The 23,290-nt window shown below is 36.5% G+C and overlaps 1 long non-coding RNA gene across 1 annotated transcript in view; it reads left to right on the plus strand.

Moving 5' to 3' along the window:
• Window positions 1-23,290, plus strand: part of LOC134168129 (uncharacterized) — a 213,490-nt gene that overhangs the window by 161,012 nt on the left and 29,188 nt on the right. The window contains exons 2-4 of the long non-coding RNA XR_009966443.1: window positions 5,441-5,601; window positions 20,716-20,952; window positions 22,223-22,462. This is a non-coding gene — a long non-coding RNA (uncharacterized LOC134168129). The remainder of the gene's footprint in view (window positions 1-5,440; window positions 5,602-20,715; window positions 20,953-22,222; window positions 22,463-23,290) is intronic.

Consider the following 23,290-nt stretch of genomic DNA (forward strand, 5'->3'; position numbering starts at 1 on the left):
ATTGCTTGTTGAGCATGGCATTACAGTGAACAAAATAATTCAGAATTATCCACAATGAATCATTTGGAGGCATAGTAATGTTGGAAATGGGGAAATTAATGGATAAAATAATATACACTATACACTTTTGCTTAAGGGTGCAATGACATGAAGAAAGGTTAAGATGGAAGAATCTAAATGAAAATGCATGAGCTCTGCAGCTTCCTGGAGAAGAATGCGAACAGAATACTGAACGTTTTCTTTCTGGAATCATGTGTATTTCTATCCCCACTAAAAATGTGTCTTTTCATTTGAGTGCAGTACTTCAGAATTTGGAAGAGCCTTTATAAAAACAGTAATTTTTTTTTTTTTTCTTGATTGAGATTGGAATTGAAATCTTTTGCTCTGACCTTTCAAAATATGTTGCTCTCTACGTTTGTGTTTAGGTTTACTATCTTCCGGAGCAAGAACTGAAATATATCCATCACAAATCCATAGCTGGTTAGCAGTTCTTGTCTTTGTCATACCTCTTCAGCAGACTTGGCCCATAGACACATTTTACTAATGACTGTAGAAGTTTCATGTGTTCAATTTGTAGAAAAGAAGGTTTTTTTATTAAAAAAAAAAAAATAACGTGATAAATGGTTGCAAAATGAATTATCAATTTCAGGCAAGATTTGAACTTTTTAGAAAAGGCTGGTTAGGAAGGAATGTCACAGCAGCATAGCAGACATTTGTAGAATCATAGAAAACTTTAGGTTGGGATTGGAGACCATCTGGTCCAACCTTCTGTTGAAAGGTTATCCCTGTCAAGCTGAGGCTAGAATATTTCCATGAGGGAGATTCCACCAATTCTCTGTAACTTATTCCAATGTTGGCTTTTTTCTTGCAATGAATTTTTCTTTTTTCCAGAGCACAGGGAGGCACTGCAGCTGGTTCCATTTCACTTGGATACCTCAAGTACTGATGTGTCGGCTAAAAGATGTTTCCTTCCTCATTTCTCTGAAGGAAGTCCCAGTATTTTTGACTCAATCAGAAAAGTATACTGGCTTAACTCAAATTATGTCCACCATCCTATTGCTCATTGTTGTGGTGGAGGGAGTGAGAGAGCAGCTGTGTGGTTCTGAGTTACCAGCTGGGCTTAAACCACGACACTCATCCAAAAAAAGCCCAAACTTTGAAATCAGATTCCCAACAGTAATGACCTTTTACTTTATCATATCCTAAGAGGACCTCCAGGCCTGCCTTTGGAGACATAAAATTTGCCTATGAAAAAAATCAGCTTATCATTGTAAACATATCTAAAGGCTTTGTTGAATTAACCAATACATTTCATATTATATATGATATATATATCATCCCTTTACTTAGATTTGATGGGGGGTGCCATTGGGTTTTTTTTAATGATTTTAAATCTCCTTTAGTAGTTGGCTAAAGAAAATGAAGATTTATTTATGTATGCTATTTACCCCCCATTGTATGTAACCTTCACACACTAATCAATTCTGGTAGGACTATGGATCCCGAGTCTAACACTCAAAGGTCAAAAGTAAGAAAAATTGATCATCTGCTGTATACCTGTATATCAAGATATATAGTCTTTCTTCAACATGCCTCTCATTAACATTTCTAGAATAACATTCATTTAATAGAGTTTTGTCAGCTGAAGTGTGACATCCTGCCTTTTTCACCAAAATTATACCAGAATTTAAAAGGTACAGTTGGAAATTACAGCAAGCCATTTTTACTATGAGAGGAACCTGTTAGTTACAGAAAGAGAAATCAACCATTATGTCATTAGAAGTTTTTACAATTAAAAGTTTTATTCCTAGAGGAACTGAAAGACAATTAAATGAAATGCTAACAACAAATTAAATGCTTTATAGGTCAGTCATCCCATTAGGTCTCTTTAGGGAAGCTGTTCTCATATAAAGCATGCCATAACCTATTTGCATAATGATTCTATCTTAACTGTGCCTTCTGCTCTTTTATGGTGTGTTGTTTATCCTAGTGCATGGCTGATATAGTAGAATCTCACAAAGAAAGTAAAAGCTGCTATTTATGGCAGACAAAACATTGCACCATTCATATACATTATGCAGGACAGTACCCAAACTGCAAATATGATTTAACACACAGAGTCATTATACTTTGCTCATTGCAGTGGCTTAATTGTTTGAATTATAGACAGTGTTAGCATCATTGTTTTTATAAGATTATACACACAAAAGCAGTTCCAGCTAGAGTATGTGGAAGCTTGTGAAAGAAAACACGAGCTTTCTAAAGACAGCACTATTGGTCTGGGCTCATTTGAAAATGCAGAACCCTTTCCAGAGGGGGGAAAAAAAGGCTTCAGAGAAATCCTGATCTCCAGTGCACACCGTCATGAACAGTCTGTCACATTTTTGGGGGAAAGAAATTTCATGAGATGAGTCTTGATTTCTGGCTTTGGATTAGAGCCTGGTTATTTACAAGGTTGGCTTTGTCTCTGTGGGCAGAAAGTGAATGACTAAAATCTTGGCATGCAGTCACAAAGCTATTTCTTTTTTTGAATTTGGTTTGTTTGTTTTAACTATATTGTTTTCAAAAGGTAGGGAAGAAATGGGACTAAGTCTGTTAGCAGCATTTGAACTAACAAATGTTGCCAGACAACACCCTGTTTGACATTCCTGAAGTTTATTGTCCTGTAAACCCAATTTAGTCACTCTGGCTTATGTATAACCTTAGAAAGCTAGTAAGGATCTAAAAGTACAAGGTGTCTGCTCCACTGTAAGAAAAGAGCTGCTTAGATCTTAATGCTGTCAATTGCACATGCAAGGTACTAGATGCATCTTTTGCAGGCTATTTTGAGACTAGCTGTGATAAAGCCATGGGATCAGAAGTCCTTAGTGGCACAAACAACAGCCTCTTTTCTGTTAACTACAGAGTAAATCAATTTCCAGTTAAAACGCAAGGGAAGAGCAGTCAACAACCTCCTCTTCCAGTGGTAGGTAAACATTAGACACGTTTACTTTATCAACAAGCCATACATCAGTCATAGCAAACTGACTTGAACAAGCTCTCCCAATGTGACAGGCTGCACTGCAGCAAAACATCCATTTAGGTGTTCACAGATGTTCTGTTCCTTTAAGTATCTGACTGATTCCTGAAACAGGACTTCTTTTCTGTTTGGGAACTCAAAGAGAGTGGTTAAGTTGTCAAAAAGGCCAGGTACTCAACAGTGCACAGCAGCTTCAAAAATAGATATTTTAAGAAAACAATAAAACTTTACAAATGGCTTTACCGAGGTGACTACTCTGATGGTTAAGACAAAAGATATTAATTCCTAACTTCCTAAGTATCACACTGTGCTTAGCCTTTCTGCTCTAGTGTTTATGCAGCAATGATATCTAGACTGTCTCGAAGTGTTACCGTTGCAAGCACAGTTTAAAACTATATTCCGGCATATGCTGTGGGCTTTTGTCTCAAGTGTCTTGGTCCCTCAGTTTGCCTCTTTTTGTGGACTTGCCCAAAGTCTGGACCACTGTTGATCACACGATTAAACTGATCCTACTTGTTTTACTACTGAGGAATCTGGATTTTGCTTTGTAGGGAAGTTTCTTCATGTGTGTGAACCTCTCCTGCTGTTGGCATGAAGTCTTACCTCTCTTTGCCAGACCTTCTTGGGAGCATGTCATCCACACTACAGCCAAGCAGTGGTCAATATCTATTTCAGTTGAAAAACTTCAGCACTGGATGCAGAAGTATCAGACACAGCCAGTATCTTTGCTGCTGTTGGCCACAACACAGATCTTAGTGTGTATATATATATATGTGTATATATGCATATATATACACACACATATATATATATTCTGCCTGAGTATTGGCAGGATTTGGACCTTTGTATAAGATCTCTAGAAGTTGAGAATTACCTTATACCCTTTAATGAATTATTCCCTTCCAACTAAATGTGTATTTCTCAGTGTGAATATGGCAGTAAATGTCATGCAAATGAGTTAAGCAATTTCCTCTAGAGACCTGAAATAACTTGCTTGTTACTAAGGAATTTCAAGGGACATCCTCTGGTGGACCTTAGCAAATTAAAAAGATCCCTTCTGCTGTTCTGGTGTCTCAGACCTTCTTCCTCTCAACCTATGTACGATATTTACTGTGCCTCTGCATAGTATGCAAAGGCTTGCCACAATTTTAATCTTAAAAGAAAATAAATCACTATTCTATAGAATTAAATATGTGACGTGTGGATGAGGCTAGGGTATATATTTAATGTGAAACGAGTGTGGACTCAATCTCACACTGACAACTACTGTGACTAGATGTATTTTATATACATCTGTCCTGACATTATATTCGAGTGCAAGAGGCAGAAAGATTGCTGCTATTTAAACCTGTGCTGTAAAATGCTTAGGTTTCTGTGATGAACTGTTTCATACTTTGAAGCATGTACTACATATGTTAATTCAAGAACATTCATCTGAGTGATTTTCTTCCATGGAAAAGAAAGGTTGTGTATAAATTGTTCCCAGCATTATTTTGGGAACAAATATATATCCAGGGGAAATTTCTAGTCATGGCTATAGCTACTCTACAGAGTTCAATTGTCTTCATTTTTCTTCAGGTTAAGTGCATCAAAATAAGGTTTCCCATATTTCTTAAGCTCATGTACAGCCAGAACATTTGCAGTGTACCTGAAATAGATCTTGTTGGTTTGCAGGTACCTTGCTGCTGTAGTCCAAACTGTTAAGTAATGAGCAGAGTATCTAACTTGCTCTTAAATGTCTCCAGTGATAGAAGGTCCTGTAATCATTCTATCTGTAAGGAAGCATGTAGTTTTGTCAAGGATGCTAGACTGTGACCCTTTATGTTCTGCTTTCTGGGTGACGCTGAGTAAGTTATATTTTCAGATGTTTAAATAAATTTAGAAACTTTTTAATAAGTTCTAGGGCATACTCAGTGTTTAATCCAATTTCTATCAAAGGATTTAATGGGTTCTTGCTTATGAATGGAAAATTTGGGTGTCTAACAAGATCAGGTACTAAAGATGTATATTTTGGAGTGACATGTTTCATCATGCTCCTATGCCAGCAAGCCTTAAGTTTATACTGTAAAGTCTGCACATCATGTAATGTCGTGGAGGAAACTCTCATCAAATTATGAACAGTGAGGAAAGAGTGCTCTTTGGGGTCACTTGCTTCCATGTTATCCAAGGTACACGGGAAATATGGAAGAGAACATACTAAGTCAAAGTCAGGATTTAGGAAAATACAGTAGGAATTAGGAAGTTTTCACTATAGCGGGGGGTGGAACCAGGTAATCTTTAACATCCCTTCCAACCGAAACCATTCTCTGATTCTAATTGTTCAGCATAATTTTTTTCCCATAAATGCATCATCCTTTATGCTACTGAATTTTTGCATATTTATTGTACTTCTTTTGTTTTTTTTTTCTCGTTTTTTATCAGAGTTCTCATAAGGAAAACAATTGTTTTTACTACAACATGAAATAAAGGGCAAAGCAGGAAGATGAATTTCCCTACAAAGTACAGGCTGGGGCATATTCTTCTGGATTATGCATCTTCAAAGACCTTCTCTGGAAGTAACATATAAACAAGACTTCTGCCGGGTTAGTGATCAAAATTCTATGTACATGATTTTTACCCAACTAGTTTAAAATAAAGGATGCTTGCTGAAGCCATGTTTTGCCTACATTATGCTGCTTATTTTAGACAATTATTATTATGGAAAGCGTATCAGAATTGATATCATCAGTCACTGGCTTTAAAAATGGGTTGTCTAGCAATTAATTATTTTCAGGCTATCTTTGTAACAGTACATGACAACAAATACAATCTATGCGTGAGATATCATTCTAGAAGTATGTCCGAATGCTTGAATTTACTTCATTTGAAGACAGAAATTTGTGTCGACACCTTGAAAGTTTGTAATGTTATGGCTGGTATTACAAAAAGAGCATTCTGCCAGGTTTTGATTCATCATTATTAACGCGTTCGAAGCAACAGGGTAAAAATACCAGGCCAAATGTTCCAGAATCATAACGTTATCCTCTGTTGATATCAGCAATGTCTTCCCAGTTTTAACACACTTCATTAATGAACACCCCATGCCAGATGTGCCCGTTTAAATGCCTAAAAATAACTCTTTAAGTTGTTCCCCAGCAAATGCTAAGCTGACATAAAGATAAGCTTATGGCAATTATTATATTGCTGCCTTTAAGGTTTATGTTGCACTTGCAATTGAACACACAATTTGGGATTTTTACACTGAGAATGGTCTTCAGGCTACTACCTTGGAATATTAGGCAAAAGTTATAATGTAGAGGCATATAATTAATTTTGCCTAAGAGTTATACTTAAAGTAGTGAGCAGACGGGCAGTTTTTAAATCTGAAAATCCTATCACTTGCCAGCTGTAGTATGTCACATATAGCATGTCTGGCTCCAATACAGAAAAACATGACTTGAAAAGTTAGCAGGAATCAGGAATATCTGCCACTTCTTTCTACCGTTGCTGGGTTTAAGAAAATAGTATGTAGAATGACGGAAAAGCAGACATTTAGTCTTTATTCAGGGAAGAGAGGGAGAAAATCGTGTGGAATTTAATAAAGCTTTACTTAAACTTCCTCCTTGTGCTGGTTTTGGCTGAGATAGAGCTAATTTTCTTCCTAGTAGCTGCTGTAGGGCTGTGTGCTGGATTTGTATTTAAAAGTGTTGATCATACAGGGATGTTTTAGTTATTGCTGAGCAGCGCTTGTGCAGAGTCAAGGCCTTTTCTTCTCCTCACACCCCTGCAGTGAGGAGGCTGGGGGTGCACAGGGAGTTCGGAGGGGACACAGCTGTGACAGTTGACTCCAACTGACTCCAGGGATAGCCCATGCTATAGGGTGTCAAGCTCAGCATGTAAAGCTGAGAAAGAAGGACAGAAGCAGGGTGGGGGATTAGGGTGGATTTGGGGTGGGAGGGTGTCCATTCAGAATGCTGGCATTCTGTCTTCCTGAGTAACTGTTATGTGTGATGGAGCCCTGCTTTTCTAGGGATTGCTGAATGTCTGCCCATGGGAATTGCTGAGTGAACTCCTTGTTCTGCTTTGCTTGTGTGTGCAGCTTTTGTGTTACCTATTAACCAGTCCTTATCTCAGACCACAAGTTTTCTCACTTTTACACTTCCAATTCTTATCCTGCTGGGGTGAGGTGGGGGGGGGGGGAAGAGCGAGAGGCTGTGTGGGGCTTAGCTGAAAGAAATGCGGGGGGGGGGGTTGTGTCTGAATGTGCAAAGAGGTCTTTTGGAACAGCTTGGATAAACAGGAGACTCTTATGTTTTTTCCTGTTTATTCCCAGTAGTTCCACAAATCTGGGAAGGAAATTTTAGCACTTGCAGAGAGCCTAGATGTCCTGTCGCTAATTTAGACATCTCATATCCCATGTGTAGCCAAGGATTTAAGAAATGTACTTCTGAATTTCATCTTGCAACTCTAATATAGATATTGCTAGTGGTTACATCAAGCTGAATTTAAAGCTACATCAACCTACATGAAAAGTTTTTCAAGTTACTCTTACTGCCCAAATACTATCCTTACACATGCCTTCTATCTTCCTATTAGCTCCTGTAGAAGAGAAAGTTGGTTCATTCTCTGAAGAAAATATTACTTTAAGTGCTTGTGATCTTCATTCATTCTTGTTCAGAATAATTCTGAAGATTTATTGTGACAAAGCATAGTTAGAGATGGTCCGGTCTGTTGGCTCTTTGAAATAAGAGTGAGAAAACTTCAACTGTTAAAAAGGGAAAAAATACCAAACCCAAACCCCAGAAAAGCTATTTTTCTCCATGTCTTTCATTACGTGAGAAGATGGGGAAAAACATCTGGAGTTATCTCTGAATTCAAAGGTGCAACCTGAAAATTCCTCTGCTGGCTCATTACACCTATTAATTGTCTTCATCTGCTGCCCTTTTTCAACTGACTCATATACTGTTTCCTTCTGGACTGCTGTTATTCTCTGCTTCATTAGCTGCTAATGAGTTGCCATACAGAACAGCATGTTGTCTTCCTTTATTCTTTCCTAACGTTTACTGAGGTGCTCAGGGCTTTTTTTTTTTTTTCCCTTTAGGTAGAGAGAGGGCTGGTGTGGGTTGAGAGGGAGAACTACAGATAGCAGTAAGGTGATATCCAGCTTGGTACTCGCAGGTTTAATTGTGCCTATAAAAGAAATTTTGGTGAAATGAAATTTATCTTCGTTCTTTCAAATCATAAAATCTATTTGCTTCTCTAATGAATCTTTTTTATTCAGTGCTATAATATGTATGGTGTTATAATTAAAGAATGATAATGAAGGTAAATTGAAGTATTAATTTTTAAACCCTATTCTGATGTTGACTAACACTGCAAATGATGATTCACACGTATTCTGCGTGTCTGCTTACAGATGTGACATTTTAGTTATTTATAAAAAAAATATTTAGGAAAGGATTCTAGAAGGGAGTGAAGGTTTTAAGGTTTTGGTGGTTTGGGGCTTTTTGTTTGCTTGGGTTTGGTTTTGTTTTTCTTTCTTTTCCCAGTTTGATTTTCAAGGCAGGAAAAAACCCCAACTGTGAAGTGCATACTGTCTTCTAGTCTCTCCAAAATGGAAAGGTCGGTAAGGAAACACACACTTTGTAAATTCTGGGACTACTACAGAAAAAGTAACCTATTCCTTCTGTAGTTATGTAGGTAGGTTCTACCAAAATGATTTCTTAACTGGGAGCCATGGTAATTCCACAACAATGACAAAACCAGTAAGGCCCTTGGTACTTTGGAAGCACTGACTCTGAAACAGTAATAAATTTCAAATGCAGGACACAAGACTATGACAATATTTTGAAAGCAACTTAAAATGTCCAGTAATGTCCTTCTTATATCCAGAAACTATTCAAAATTTAAATGCAACTAATTTAAAGGTAATTATTATATTTTAAAATACAAAAAGATGTAATTGACTCTTAATATAATTAGTAATTCAAGTTGAACTTTCATGGCTGAAATTCCAATTCATTAAGTCTGTTTAAAGGTACAAGTTCAATACATATGCTGCAGTACGACCAGATTATGAACCACACCAACCTTTTGATTTTGGTCAGCAACACTGACTTTTTGGGTGATTACCTTTTTTCTGTTCATGTGTTTCTGTGTCCTGGGTTCAGCATTAGCAGTCCTTTTTCTCCTCCTTAGTAGCTGGTGCAGTGCTGTGTTTTTGACTTTCAGCCTGGGAACAATGCTGATAACACCAATGTTTTTAGTTGCTGCTCAGTAATGTTTAGTCTGGCAAAGAACTTTCTGAGCCTCATGCTCTGCCAGGGAGGAGGGGAAGCCGGGAGGAAGCAGAGACAGGACACCTGACCCAAACTGACCAAAGAGGTATTCCATACCACAGCACATCATGCCCAGTATATAAACTGGTGGGGGAGTTACCCAGAAGGCCCAGATCACTGCTCGGGTCGGGCTGGGTATCGGTCAGGGGGTGGCGAGTGGTTGTATTCTCTTCCCTTGTTATTTCCCTTATCATTATTACTATTGGTGGTAGCAGCAGTGGTTTGTGTTATACCTTAGTTACTGGACTGTTCTTTCTCAACCCGTGGGAGTTACATTCTTTTGATTCTCCTCCCCATCCCTCCGGGGGGGAGGGGGGGGGCAGGCAGGGGTAGTGGACAAGCAGCTGCGTGGTTTAAACCATGACATTCTGGAAATACATGCAGATTTGTTCTTAGCCAGAAGTCACCTATGGGCATATTTTTTTTCTCCTTAAACTTCGTAATGTGGTGAAACAATTTTTTAAATGCATATTTTCTCATGAAAATAAACACTTACTGCTTTATATCCCCTGCATAGGAAGGGATGCTATGTAGATTTTGCTGGGATTATTTATCATAGAATCATAGAATGGTTTGGGTTGGAAAGGACCTTAAGATCATCTAGTTCCAATTCCCCTGCCATGGGCAGGGACACTTCCCACTAGACCAGTTCACTCAAGGCCCTGTTTGTTTCCTTTCCAATAGTGATGTATAGATATAAGATCAAACTTTAAGTGTCATCTAATTGTATAAAATAACATTTTATTTGTTTCAATGTATGTTTTACTGTGAGCTTTTGGCAACTCCATATGCAAATACTACATGTGTTGTCAAGCCTAAAAACCCAGCTCTGCGCTGAGAAAGCATCTCTGATGCAAAATTCACCTTCAGGAAGATAAACATAATTTCCATTTACACCTGAAGTTGTCCTACTGCTCTCGTCTTGTTAGCAAGTGAAGTACTGTACTGTGCAACTGTATGTCTTTGGGGCTGTGAGTTAACACTTTCCTATATGTCTTTTAATAAACAGTATGGAAGGAACACATCCAGACATACCAGTCTTGACCTAAACTTTGCAACACGGAGGCACAATGAGACTTCTGTTCTTCACTCTTCCGATGTGCAAAAATAAGTTCCAATAATGTATTGCAGCTGAATCATATACCAAGAGAGTAGGCCTCAGACTTGGAAAGGAACTTTGGAAAACTTATTCCCCAGGTAACATCAAAATTTCTCTTCTGAAAGACAAAAGAAATGAGGCAAAGAAATCACTAGATCTGATTTGACAGAGGGATGAAAATGAGTTAAAATAAATGGAATAAAATCTGAACATGAATACAAAGAAATAGGAAATCATTATCATAGTGTCTGCTTAATTTACAGACTTGGATATAGATGTGCAGCAAATCAGAAAAGGAGTTGTCTGGGAAAAAAATGTGAAAGGCTAGGCTCAATAGAATGTTTCACAGGTAAAATTTGAAATAATCATATTAAACCAAGGTGAAAATGGCTTTAAATCTCTCCAAATAAAATATATTTGCAAAAAATCCAAGGAACGGTGGGCACTGTGAGTCCATGCACATATGAAATGTCACTAAGTCTGGTGTATGAAAGATCACTTTTTAAATTTTGTGCTTTTTACATCTGCACTTTTTATCTCTCATCATATTACCAGGTTAAAAAAAATATAAATACATATCTACCCTTCTTAAAACTAAAACAATCAATCCAAAGATCACCAATTTGCCATTAATTCATCATGGCTCTGTAGTACGTAGTGCAGGATTTTATCAGTTACATGTCCTTATGGAAATGGTTGGGTCTGTATGCCTCACAGAGGAAGAAAAAAAATGAAAGTAATTGCCTTGAGGAAATTATTTCTATGTTTTCTGCTCACCTAAGTTCCTTTTTAAGGTTCTGCACAATGCTACTGGCTGAAGACTTACAGTGGTACCCAGTTTTGAATGTTCAGCTGCTCCTAGAAAAATAAAATGGTCAAGTAAGAGAAAGAAAAAAAAATTATTGCCCATCCTTTAAGTAAAACTTACGTTTTATTTTACTTTAATCATTTACATTGCAATTTATACTGAATCTGTAACTACATGTACAGGTCACAGTGCAGACAGAAGGAAGTACGGTATATGCTACAGCTGAAACAAAATCCTTTTTGCCTCTGTCATGAGGTATCTTTCAAAAAGATATAAAAGAAACTGTACTCAAGCAGCCAGTAGAATGCTGTTACTCATTACCTGGTAATAGACAGCACTAAGCTTAAAATATTAACTTTGATATTAGATCTTGCCCTTAAAAGAATTTGAATAATATAATGTGATAATTTTCTATCCCATTTACCATCAACTCTCCTCTATTTAATAAACAGTGCACAAAACATTGGCACCTGTGTAGGATCCAGGAGCTGGCTTTTTTCCTAGGAGGGCATCTAACAAGTTTGGACACATAGGCTTTCAATGCCTACTGGTGATGATGAAAATTTAAGTGGTTTTATATGAAAGATTTAATTTGAGTTTCTGCAATGCAATACCTGTGTGAAAGTAGCTACACATGTCTTTGCCTATCAGTATCTGTGGATTGAAATGGGGAGTGATTTTTATGAAATTAGAAAAAGATACCACCAGTACCTTTTTTCTCCACAGTAAAGACCTTAAAGAAGAAGGAGCAAGCCTCATAAGCATGCTGGAAAGAAAAGAGAGCATCCAGAATTTATGAGGATTAATAAAACAGTTGTAGTTAATTTGTTATGTGAAAATGGGAGTGGAAGAAAGATTTTTAATACAGGGATGGTTGCTCCTGTGTTATTGCAGGGCTCCTCCAGAAGTAAGGCCCACAAGGTTTAGCGTTGTTTCCCAGTTATCTGTGTCTCAGTATCCCACCTACTGGTAGTGGGATGTAGCACCAAAATTTGTGGATCAGAAAGAAAGAAAGGAAAAACTGTTAATGAGGGGTGTTTGGGAGAGTGGCTGTTAACTTCATACACTGCTGCATAAACCACTTCTGTTGCATGTGCACCACATTCAAGATATTAAAAATTTAAATTTTTAAAAGACTTATTTGGAAAGTAAATATGCATTTGGAGTGTCAGTTTCCTTCTATAAATATAAATAATAATGCTTTGTTTAGGTTTGCAACTCTTCTAACATGAAAGAAAAATACAAATTAGGACTTTTTTAATATACATCTCTATGAATGTGAGAGGCAATTTTGTTTGTGCTGGTAGAGATACTTAGAAGCTGAAAGAGGTAACTACTACTGGCATCTCATAAGTATCTTATTTCCCTCAAGGAGCTTTTGTCCAAGACAGCCACTCTTCTGATGCACTTTGTAAAACCGCAGCAGCACAATCTCCCATAGCCCTAAGAAGAATTTTCTCTCCACAAGTTCAAGATGACCCTCCCTGCGTAATTACAAAACCTACTCCCTGTCACATTACATTCCCTTTGCATCCAGTCATTGCAGGCAAACAGCCGTCATGATATGAAGATAAGCAGAGGGAATGTATTTAATGTTATTTCACAGCAGCACAGATTATTGTTTTGATGGGCAAGGTTCAGTTCTGCTTTCTTCCCTTGATAAGAAAGTGAATACATGGAGCTCTTTGCTACCATAACAATTTAATTAAAACCCCCCTCAGCCTGAAAGCAAAAGTTTTTACATAAAGTTACTTGCACTCTCTGGTGCTGGTTTTGTGGCCATAACACATAAATCATTACATAAGATCAGCTTCACCATCATGGTTCTGCTTATGAAGTTAAAACTAAAAGTTGAATTCAACACAACTAGAAGGGGTGAAAGAGGTAAAATAATCTTAGACTTCCAGTGCTTCTTAACTGAAAAAAAAAAAAAAAGAATGCATTGAGATTATCATTAATCTACCTAAACCTGAGTAGAAGTAAATAGGTATAATCCCTTATAAAACAAAATCACAGAAAAAACAACACCAACCACCTGTTTCACTTCTCTGCATGCTATTTTATCTGAGTCAAAGAATGGGTAACTAATTCAGTATCTTCCACCCTGTTCAGATTTCCTTTAGCAATGTCTACTAGCAATCTTAAAACTGGTAGTTTTCCTTGGCTCACTTGGCAATTAGTTAGTTTCAATCTCAAAGAATAATTTGAATATGAACTTTAAGCAAAAATTATTCATATATTTCACCCTGGCTTGCCATTATGTTTCAAAACATCCTTTTCAGCAAATGGAAAAGGTATATGACACATGCAGAAAGAAAGAAAGAGCTGCAGGTAATAATACCAGTGAATAAATCATAAATACAATAGTTGTAAAAAAAAATAAATCCTGATCATATGCTTGCTGCTTGCTGAACAGATAACTTCTTTAAATTTGTATATTAATTTCTCCCATCTTATCTATGTATTTGAAATTGTCATTAGTACAGAAAATGGTATGCTTAAAACCACTCAAACTCTTTTGAAATCCCCTGTTAAAGTTTAATATAATTTAGAAATACTGCATTTTGCAAAATGTGAAATAACGCTGTAGAGAGGGAGGCAAATGCTTAGACATTAAAGATGAAGTATTATAATCATGATGAAGGAAAAACTGGAGCTAAGAGAAGTTTAAATTTTTAAGGTTTTTCCATTCAGATTTAAATGAATTGTCACATGGAAAGCTAGATTTATCTCCTAGTCTACAATGCCTAATTTCCTTGTAAGAAACAAAAACTTCAGACTATTCTATTAAAAATTTAAGCGAGATAGTTTAATTCTGTAACAGGTTCAGATCTATACTTGCAGTCAGATTTTTCCTGTAGAGGTTTTTGGCTTGGTATCCACTACTAAGTTTAAACTCCTGAGAAGGAAGCACTGCTTAGAAATGAGTGGCCTCAGAAAGAGGTTTGGATGGTCTTCTGGAAGCTCAAGCTCATGAAATAATATTTCTTTCTTTTTTTTATTTAAAAAAAAAGAGGAAAATTTTGTCATTTTACATTAATTTGATTTCAGTTATTGGAAGTTATTTTGTCCTTGGTTTTGCCAAGTTGTAAAGTTATGATCTTTGAGCTCTTTAAATGCTATGAAAACACTTATTTTCTTTTATCTCTCTATATTTTATAATCAGTGAACATCAGCACTGTCACATCTGTATCATTTAAAGGCTTATATTCAGTCAGTCACAAGTCAGTTATGTGACCCATCCCTAGATATTGCTGCTTTCTACAGACTTCTAATGATAAAGCTCATTTTAATTTCCAAAGATTTACTCACTGTTAATCAACTCTGAAATTCAGAATGAGTGAAATGCCCCCATCAGTATTTACCCTGGAAAATGAACAACTTCGAAAAGGAGCCTAAGCAGCCAGAAATATGCAGCATAAAATATGCAGTGAGTCAGAAGAGGAAAGAAAATCAATAGCATTCTTACAAATTTTCTTAGCCCAAGGGCATCAGTGACTTGTAACATAAGCCAGCACATTAAGTGCTTTGTTTTGACAATTTATTTATAAATAAATTTATATTTTCACGGCTTAGTAATGGAGCACTAGGAACTCCAGCTTTGGTTTGTGTATCTCCCCTTTAACCTCTACCAGTTGTAGACATGCCAACTCGTGACTGTTTCATAAATGGCATCTTGTCCTGTAATCTTCACAGCATCTCTGATTTACTGAAAACATGAAAAAACATATATATGTGCAGATGACATAAAAATGGATAAATTGAGGCATAAGAAACAGAAGAGAAAAGAATTGTAAAATAAATACAGTTTGCTCAGGCAATGGCTGTATTTGCTACCAGAGATTTTATACTCTGACACAGGATTGCAAGTGACAACTATAGTATGTATTCCTGGCTGTGGAATGGTGGCACTCTTTGAGCTTTGGGGTTGGAGCAATTAATTCAGTGTTCTATCTGAAACAAAAACCTGTTTATTTGATGGCTTTACACCATGCCTCAGGAAATTCATACTTTTTTCAAGAAAGGTATAGTTATGCCTTTCAAATTAGAACATTTTTTCTATCCTTTGGTCCTATTTATCTGTCTGTTATTCAAAATCTCAGCTTTTCTTATATAGTGGATGTATAAAATAAAAAAGAGCAACTATAAAAAAACCCAACACAAATAGAAATTGGGTCTGACAGTGTTTTTCTTTGATTGCTTTTTGATGTTTCCAGACCAGAGTCATTCCCTGCCTTTGGTGAGGTAATGTCTCTCTTTCTTCCTGTGCCTTAAGCACTAATAGCTCATTGCAGATGGTCTGACTTGATGATCAGGATATCAGAAACACTTTAACTGTAAATTAATCTACAGTGTCAGCCTGTCACTGTCATCTGTGTCACCACCAACACTTCTTGTGGTTTGCCAAGAGCAGTAGGACTGCTGCTGTGCCTGTTTATCTCAGTGGCCTTCAGTCTTACCAAGAGTTAAAAAGGATGCTCTTCAGAACTGACTTTATTGCAAAAAAACCCCAAACTGAACAGTTTACAATGGCCCTTTCCAGTCTGAGGGTGGCTTCAGATCTGCCAGGAGAGAGTGCTAATGATTTATCCACCTGGTAATGGTTTTCAGTCAGGAATTCTGTGAATTTTTTGGTTTGGTTTTTTTTTGGTTTGTTGTTTTTTTTTTCCTAAGGTTATTTGTTAAGATCCGGGAACAGATACATTAGAAGAGTTACTACTTAGTGTTATTTTTTTATTAAGTATATCATACCTAGACAACACTGATCTTACTAAATTTTCACTGTGGATACTGAAGTTCAACATATGCATAACTACCAGACCGTTCTGGTTATCAGAAGACAATAATAAACTGATGTTTGTACTTTTATTTGCTCACCAATTTGTACATAATTGTCATTGATATTGCTCTCCTGTATTGCTTGTGTTTTTCTATTGAGTTTTTACTTTATCAATAATGTTTATTTTAAGTACTATTGAGACGGAAATGTTTTGCTTGGTTGTTTTTTCTTTCTGAAAAGAGTGTTTAAATCTGGAGGTCTGACATTACAACTTAATTTGAACGTAACTTTTTAATTGGAGAATCCTTGCTCTAATATAAATTGCAAAGTCAAGTAATTCACTTGAGTTTCTTTCCCTGCCTGACACCAGTTAAAGAGTTAGGTTGGGTAGAGAAATTTTGGCCTCAGTTTGGTAGTCTCCAGTAGGGTAAGGAACACAGTATAGCACAGTTACCTTGCCTTTAGAACTACTGTTCTATGAAGCCTAATCTCATGGAACAGTATCTGGGTTGTAAATATTTTATTTTATAAAAGCAAGGTTGAGAAAACTGAAGCAGAATTACTGACAATAAAATAAAATTAGAAATTATTTGCCACAGAAAAAACTGTACACATTGTAACAATTATGAAGTGTTTAGTTACCAGTTTTCGACATGATCAGGTTTGGTAGTGGCTCAGCCAAGTTAAAACAATGTGGAAAACTGGCAAAGTGCAACCTGGTTGGATAGTAGCTATCTAAGTTATGAGGTTGTCCCAAAGCAGAAGAGTCAACAATAATAACGGATCTTACAAAAAAAAAAACTGAGATCTCTCATTTTGTAAATTTAATGCAATGGTAAGAAAGGAATAAAATCTGCTGAGTTAAATGGTAATTTCAGGTCAATAATGGTATGGCCTCTTCCAATGACACTACAGATTTTTAAAGCATTGCTGATATTTAAACTTGTTTACATTATGGTAATTAAAAGTTCTTCTATTCCTGGTGTTCAAGAAGTCATAGTAGACTCATATTCAGGTTTTCTTGGGTGTCCAAAGCCTGTACTTTACTGATCACTGTGGCTTAACTTTTCTCAGCTTAATGAGATTTGGGTCCTCTTTATGCTTTCTGTTAGTAGATCTACTTTCACAAGGTACATAATGGGACAATATAGCAATAACGGCTATGGAGATAACTGGAGGATTTTGTGATTGAGTTTACTTATATGGGTTTGCCTTGTTTCTTTACATATTTGCTGACTAATCTAAGCTATCATAATTCCATATATTCATTTTCTTCACATTTATGAAGCTTACTGCTAATAGAATTCCACTGTTTTTTACCCCAGAAGTGGCTGTTCTTCAGTAATGTAGATGTGATGCTGTTTTGGTCTAGGGAAAAGCATCACTGAAGAGGTAATTGTATTTCTGATTGTTACTCTTTCTTAGGAAATATCTGTCTTTGCTTACACTCCTTTATTTAGGAAGGATTCTGAAGTTCTTTAGGTTGATGCATGGGTAGGGCTTAATAACAAAAGAAATGTGATTTATGTTTGCTGCTTAGAGCCATAATATTTTCAAACAACAGCAGCATTGAAATGACAACTAAATGTACAATTTATTCTTGTCAAACGGTGTGGGCGTATTTGAAGTTGACAAGGCATAAACTGTGAAGTGGTCTCCCTTTTAACCAATGTAGCACTAATATACATTGATATAACGTGAAGGGATAATATAGTCTTCCGTGAATTGAAACTGCAAGAATTATGTAGAACTTTTAGAAGCTAATTCTACTCTTCCCATATGAAGTTTTACGTTTATGTCTAAGGAGTTTGAACTCAACTTTTGGACATAAAGTTATGAAGACTAATAAGGAAAATAATTCATTGGCAGACACAAAAAGATTGCTAAGATGCAAAGATGCAATGGGCGACGGAGCTAGGCACTTGCATACTGTCTGCAGGAGCAGAGGGCCATAGTCCATTGCACCCAGACCCTGGTGTGGCCCTAGGTCCATCTCCTACCAGGCTCTGTGGACATCATCAAATCATCCTGATGACCTGGTTATGCCCAATGACCTGATTATCTTCTCTGGTTTTGTTTTGTTTCCTTTGGAATCTTATACCGTTCTATATTGGTGTTTTTCCTCTCGCATCCATGGGCTACTAGCAATCTTTGGCTGAAATTTTGCCTTCCTCATCTCACAACAGACTATTTCCCAGCACTTCCAATCGGGGCAGCCAGTCCTTGTACACAGGCACCAGGAGCTGCTGAGAAAAAAGGTTGTAACAGGTACTAACATTTCTTAGGGTATAGGCCTTGTTAGTGGACTGGCACAGAAAAAAGTAATTTTGTTGTCTTGCCTTCACACATGTGTCAGGCTACAGTTTGTTCAGAAATATGCTTTGAAAAATTGATATCCCCTTGAAGCTTCTGGATATGAGTAGTTAGACTAAAGCCAGTGGAAAAGAGGTTCCATAATTGAAAGACCCAGCGTTTCTTGTCTTTAAGATGCCCTGGAATTGTGATAGATCATACCTTGGCAGCCAGTCCTAAAAAGGAGCAGAACATTCAAAACTGTTCTATTGTTAGAGCAAGCTTTAGGCAACCTACTTAAGCTATCAAAACAGAGATTAAAGTGAGGTTACCAGTTCCAGTTCTTTTCCAACGCATAACTGCAAATGCAAAAAAAAGAAAAAAATAGAAATTTCCTACATTGAAACATTGGTTACCTTGGGTCAGGCTTTTCTAGGAAGAAGGGGCTTTCCATCTAGGCCTCCATAAATAATGTAAACCCACAGCCCTCATTTTGCATCCTCAGTAACTTATGCGAACTTAATGCAAAACTATCTTTGAAATCATAATCAGCTGCATAGTATTTTGCAGAAAATAATCATTTCTGCAGCCTGATGAAGTAATAACTGTGGGTAATTCACAGAGGAATGCAATGGGAAATATTTTAAATTTCCATCTTTTTTTAAAGAAAGTTTTATATCTTATTTGCTCTGAAAATTCAAAAGAGAATTATATAAGTCATCAAAATTTAACTTATTTATAAAGAAGTAAATATTTACCAAAGGAAATTGTCTCTTCTATGTACTATACGCATTGGAATAGAATAATTAAGGTCTGTACATGTGGTAAGTATTTGTTGCTTATAAAGAATATTAGGAGGTGGTAAAAATTATTAGGAAAATAATGACCAGTTCTGAGTGTGTTTGTCCCTAACTTCTTTTACTGCAGCGTACATTTCAATGCTTAGCTTAATGCCCAAGGATACTGGTTTTAATCACAACTTGAATCCTGACTTATTAAACTTCTTCCAGTCTTACACAATAGTCTTTAAGCATTAAAATTTAGTTCAGTGCTGTTAACAGAAGTTTGTTTTCAGTACATAATAAGGGCTTGCTGGATGTGCATAGGTAGAAATTCTTTTCTTTTACAGGAATGTGTCTTAGCAACCATGTCCTTTTGATTCCTTTGGGTACACAGGGAAAAGAAATTAAACTTTCTTTCTAATTAATGTAATACAGTTAGCCCAGATTGATGAAGGGGTGGCTGTACGTTTGTGACTGAGGGAATAAACCAAATATGTCAATTTGGATGAAAAAGTAAACATCGTGTGTTTGGCACAGAATTTCAGATTAATTGTCAGCACAATAATTATGTAAGTGTAATTAATGTTCAGGCTCTGAAGTCACTGGAGTAGCAAGAATGCCCAAATACAAATCTGTAGTGTTGTCAACATTTATGCGAGCACAGGAATTCTAAGGGTGCTGTTATATACAATTAAGTCAGCAAGCTGCCTGATTATCAGCTAAATAAAATGATTAATGGTTATGACCCTGCTAAATTTCTGACAGTCATCTCTTTGAGTGTAACAAGGCTGTTTTCTGGAATGGTGGATTTTGATTGCATGTTGTCTTGCCACTTGTGTCTTTGCTTTCACCTTGCTATCCAGGCACCTTCTCCATCTCTGGTTTACAACTTAAACTAAAAAGGCAGTTCTTCTATTTTTTCATCATTAGGTTTGTTCTTGCTGCAATGATTATGCGCAGATTCTGTAATTTTTAATATTAAGTCAAGCTCTACAATTTTTAACATGTTTACTTAAATCTGAATTTGTACACTGAGCTTGAAGGGCTTGCAGGAGAATTTTAGTCCCAAGTATTATTTCCATGTTTTTTTAAAGAATACGAAAGGCACTATTTAGTATGCTATTTCATTTCTGTTGTAATAATTTTTAAGCCCAAGGCAGAGGCTATGTATTGAATTTGTTGATAAATCACATTTTCTCAATGGTAGTGGTGGGAGAAGCAGAAAGAGAGTATGCAGTTGGAGATTACAGTTTGAAGGAGCATGGCTGAGAAGTGTAACAGAGCCTGCTCAGCTGAAATGCATTACTAAAGAAGAATAACCCAAATTGAAAGAAATGAAAGAGACTGAATCATGAAGGCACATTCTTCTAACTCTAGAGGAATATTTTTTTGTTTGGTTTTAAGTCCATCAGACAAGGAATAAAAATTTGGAAGAGCAGAGAGAAAACAGTTGTCCTTGAATACTGGATTCTCTTTGAAATACAGCTTGCATTTATCTTTAGAGATGACAAGATTTTTGTTTTGTTTTAAATAGTGTTATGGAGATGAAAGCCCGGAGACTCAGAAACACAAAAATGTGAAATAAATTACATTAATTGAGTCTTATTTTTCCTTTCAGAGGCTGTCTTTAGTCCACATGCCAACTGCAAATAGGTCCTCTAGAATCCAAGGACTTGCTTTTGAGGACACTCGACTTTGATCAGCTTGTATACAAGTGCCTTACTGGATATAAATTACTTCCAACTGCTGTGGAAAGTCACCCCTTCTTTGCAGTTCTCAAAGACAGCCCAGAGAGTGGAGAAAATCTTTATGTGCTTGAAACTCCTGTTACTTATTTCACTGGCCTCAACACAAGGTATGGCTGATCAATGTGTTTTGCAGTGCACAGGGATTCCAGGTTACATTTAACTTTGTGTCCAAATTGTGACAATATTAAAATTTTAATTTTTACTCTGAAATTTGGCCTTAGTTTAGCACAGCTGTTTTACATTCTCAACTTTCATACTGGTTTTAAGTATTCACCAGCTACCATTTATATAGTTTCACAGTAATTTTTCAATAATAGAATATACAAATATGTCATTTGTTAGAAGAAAAATGTTGTTTCTTGTTTTGTTTCAATTATGATTCACTTGATTTCAGAGGATCAAGAAATAAAGATACTTCTAGCAATTTTAAATACATAATATTTCACACGAACAAGGGAATTGGGTAGCAATGTCATAGTTAAACGGCAGAGAAGAAATGTGTGACTAGATGTGTGTCCAATATTATGTATAGGTCAGTGGAGCAAATTAAGACAAATGTAGTTCAGTTGTCTTAGCTTTCTACTGCAGTTCGACTGTCCGTGTGTTCTCTGTTTTATTATAGTGAAGAATTACAGCACTTCTGCACATTTATCCTGTGTATCCAGGCATCTTTTTCATGGCCTTTTCAGTGTTTCTGATTTTCCCCCCAGATATGTATATTCTCTGAAATGCTTTTTGAAACTGCAAGGTACTAAGCCTTCACCTGTACTTTCCTTGTACTGTCACTTTTTGTATTGTCACTATAGGATCGTGCAAATAGTTAATATAACGGAAATGCAGAATCCCATTTTTCATGAGATGTTTGTATGGTTGGACATGGTAGAACTGATTCAGGGAACTGTCAGTCATGCAATGGAGCTGTTGTATGCAGAATCTTTCTTCCTAGACCTAATTGCAAGCTTCTCCACTAGTCTCCTATGATCCCAGACTTTTACATGTGTTATTTTTAAGGCTTGGTAGGGGAGTTCAGTTTTCTGTTAAACAGCATCATGTTTTCTGGAGACCCAAGAGATCTATCATGCTATGTACGTCTTGTTTTCAACCTAGTTCTTGCTGTTTGAAGTTTTTTCCTTCCTAGCCGATGTTTTTTTTCTCCACCACTATACATGTGGATTGAAGCATATTCTTATTTACATTTTGTTTCTATGTCTTCCCCATAAATGTAACAATGACTTTGGATTACTGAACTTTGTCTTAGTGTTTGTAATTTGATATAGTGACAGAGGTTGCATTGGTTTATACACTAGTAGTGCTTTTGGTAGGGTGCTGAATGTTTGGGTTCTTTTATTGCCTAGTACATTCTTTCCATTTCCACAGTATTCTTTTCTGACACTTGAGGTCTTGAGCTGGTCCCTGTAGGAAAAAGCACTTTTAAACCAAGAGACAGAGACCTGCTTTCCTGAGATGTCTCTCTGATGGACACCTTGTGGAGGCAAAGGTGCCCAGATGCTACTGGAACTGCTGACATGACAGCTCGGAAGATTTGGAGGTCCACTCTGAATTTCATTAGATGCAGTGCAGAAAGCACTACTTCAGGGACAAAGATAAAAAGCACAGGTATAAAGAAGAAGAAATTATATTTGGATTTTTTCAGTTTGCAGACTGTGTTTCTTTAGACATTATTCAACTATTTGCATGACAACAATAGGCAAGATCTTATTGTCTCAGAAAAAGCTGTTACTGATATCCTTTCCAGCATGAAGAAACAGTGAAATTCCATCTGTGAACCATCCAAACAATTCTTTTATTCATGTTTAAGAGCCTGACTCATTTCTCCTTGCATTTCAGATTTGAAATGTGTCTCTGTAGATAATAAACAGCAACAATGAACACTATAAATAATTTAGTTGGTAAATCCAACAGATTTGTTCACAGAAGCAAAGGTGATGCAAGGATATGACAGTTCAGAAAAGCTATAGGAACACCCTTAGCTGGTTGAGCTAACTTCATTATGCTACCAAGAATAACTCTGGAAATGCTTTGTTGCTTCCAAAGGAACACACCATTCCTCACTGCACAAACAATTGTACAAATGCATTTAATCTTTTATTCACATGCTGGCTGGTTGTCAGTCGTGCCTTAGCTGTCTTTCAGCTTCCTAATAAACTGTTTAGGACATTCTCCTCTGTCATTTTAGATGTCACTTAAGCCCTGCATTACTCAAAATATGGTTTTTGTTGGGGTTTTTTTTTGGTTATTTTTTTTTTTTCCTAAAAGCCCTAAAATGCAGTATGTCTAGATGTAAATGGTGCTAAATTTCCACCCATTAATATACACAGAGGTACATTATAAATGCCATTATAGATGCCTGCTATCGTAATTGCCTAAGGGTCCACAAAATACAACTGGTTATACAAAGAACAGGCCAGATACAGCTAGGCAAAT

Source organism: Pezoporus occidentalis, unplaced genomic scaffold (genome assembly GCF_034315485.1).
Source record: "Pezoporus occidentalis ecotype Australia unplaced genomic scaffold, CSIRO_AGI_Poc_V1 ctg30, whole genome shotgun sequence".
Lineage (NCBI taxonomy): Eukaryota > Metazoa > Chordata > Aves > Psittaciformes > Psittacidae > Pezoporus > Pezoporus occidentalis.